The following is a 2438-nucleotide window of genomic DNA, read 5'->3' as shown; positions in this document are numbered from 1 at the left end:
AAGTATTTTAGATGATTAATATTATTTATTATTATATAAATTTATTTTTTATAAATAATTATATATATATTTTATTATTAATAAAATTATTAATATTTAATATAAATAAAATAAAATAAAAATAATAATAATAATAATAATTATTATTCTTTATTAAAATTATTTGATTTGCATTTATTATTATTATTTTATAAATTAATTTTAAATATTATTATTATTTTAATATTTATATTATTAGTATTAATAAGACTTTACATTATTATTTATTATTTATTTGGCTATGTACAGTTAATTTAAAAATATTAGAAAAATTAAATGATTTTAATTATTTTTTATTATATATATTAAGGGTAAAAACGTAATTTAGAGAGATCTACTTAACTTTCTCTTCTTTTCTTAAACTTTCTCTTCATGAATGAGAAGAACAAAAAACCATCCAACTTTCCCTTTCCACTTCCCCTCTCCTTCATGCATCACTGGAAGCAAACAAGAACCATCTTCTCATTTCTGTCTTCATGAATAGTACTCATGCGGAAGCAAACAAGCCATTAGAGACAAAAATATAAAAAAAGTTGAATGTTTGAACTCGAATATCTTAAACTGAATGTGTAAACAAAATTTATTGAAATAGGTAAATGATATCATGCTTGTAGAAATATTTAAAATTATTTTTAATAATATAAAATATAAAATTACAAATTTATATTAAGATATGTTAATATGTTAGAGTAGATTTATGGTTTATTGTTTAGGTTTTTTATATTTATATTATTAATTTTTTTTTATTATTATATAAATACATTGATATTATTATTATATAATATTTTTTATTATAATATATATAAAGTGTTATTTTATATGTGTATAAAAAAATAGGGCAATTTTGACTTTTTGACAATATTATGTTAATTATTTTTTTGGCTTTTCTTTGATTCGATTGAATTTATTCTTCTCCAATAAATCTTTGTTTTGTGCTTTTCTATCTGAGGAAACAGTATTCTCTTAGTCTAAACCAAAGATAAGTGAAAAATTCTTTATAATTAATTTACATATTTTTTTTTAAACATATAACGACATATTAGAATTATTTAAAAATAATTGTTTACACCTTAATGGACATGTTAAATCTATCCGTATTATATGATTTTATGTATTATACTATGAAGAAAAAAAAACACTAAAAGTAATAGTGAAAACAATTTGTTAAAGATATAACAATATATTTTTACAATAACTTTCGATCCTTATAATATTACTGATATAATATAATAAAAAATAAAAATAAAAAATATTGATAAAATACATAAAAACAAAATCATGAGAGATGCAGAGATAAAAAAAAATTCTATAGAAGGATTGAAGAAGTAAATGAAAAATGTCAAATCAGAAAAAGTGATTAGAAGAGTAATGATAAGGGCAGGGACAGCTAAGTTAGCAGAGTTTACAGTGAAATCCCCTTATTGTTGTTTCAAAAATACATAAAAATATATCTTTCTCTGCTCAGCTTAGCAAACAACTACACACCTTCTTCTCTATTTCTACTGGATGATCATCATGTTGCTCTGCATACTCTACTTTCTTTCCACTAGTGCAAGATGTTTAGTTCCGTTGAAGTCCCACACCGTATAATGTCACCAAAACATTAGTTTTTATAATTAAGGCGACTACATCTATAATTGTCCCTTCGGGGACATCTGATAAAATTGGAACGATACAGAGAAGATTAGCATGGCCCCTGCGCAAGGATGACACGCACAAATCGAGAAATGGTCCAAATTTTTTTCCTCCCACTTGTTTTCTGGAGGTTGAGGTGAGTTTGTTCCAAGTTGTGTGTAATTTTTGAATGTTTTATATTTTGAGTTTGAAGTTTATTATTGTGGGTGATGCATGATAATTGTAGTATTGAGAGAGTGTTCCACACATGGCACTACCTCTGTCTGCTGGCATCATGGATCATGAAGAATGTTGGTGGAATCCTTCCAAAGCTTTTGTGCTGATTTCAGTTTTTTTAAACTCACTGCTCGTAATGATCAATAATACCCATAGTTTACTGAGTATAGCATAGCAGGAGATATTTTTCTACAAATAAGAGAAGTGTTCACCATGACAACAGCTAACATAGTCCCACATTGAAAACGTTATTTAAACAAAACACTTTTATAAATGGACACCTAAGGCATTTGGTCATGACCTTACTTGAACAGGATCTGTTCTATAGACAGGAACTGAAGTCTGGTGGATGAACCATGACCCTGTGATCAGAGCGTGATTAATGGGATGGTTGTCTGACAGACTCCTTTCCCTTCCTTTTTTTAAAATCTTAATTGTAAGGGTTGTGTTTTAAAATTTTACAGTTTTGTTTTATTTTGGTACCCAACTTCCCTCATGAATGAACGATATTTTTAATTAAAAACGATATACAACTTGATTAAGACATA

The 2438-nt window shown here is 25.7% G+C and overlaps 1 non-coding gene across 1 annotated transcript; it reads left to right on the top strand.

Annotated features, from left to right (window-relative positions):
• Positions 1 to 1678: 1678 nt before the first annotated feature.
• LOC137816772 (U6 spliceosomal RNA) lies at positions 1679 to 1781 on the top strand. The gene has a single exon (XR_011081884.1). It is a non-coding gene; the product is annotated as a U6 spliceosomal RNA (small nuclear RNA).
• Positions 1782 to 2438: the final 657 nt, after the last annotated feature.

Source organism: Phaseolus vulgaris, chromosome 1, assembly GCF_051622355.1.
Source record: "Phaseolus vulgaris cultivar YP4 chromosome 1, ASM5162235v1, whole genome shotgun sequence".
Taxonomy (NCBI): Eukaryota; Viridiplantae; Streptophyta; class Magnoliopsida; order Fabales; family Fabaceae; genus Phaseolus; species Phaseolus vulgaris.
The sequence above is the reverse complement of the archived record's forward strand: the minus strand, read 5'-3'. Positions and strand labels throughout refer to the sequence as shown.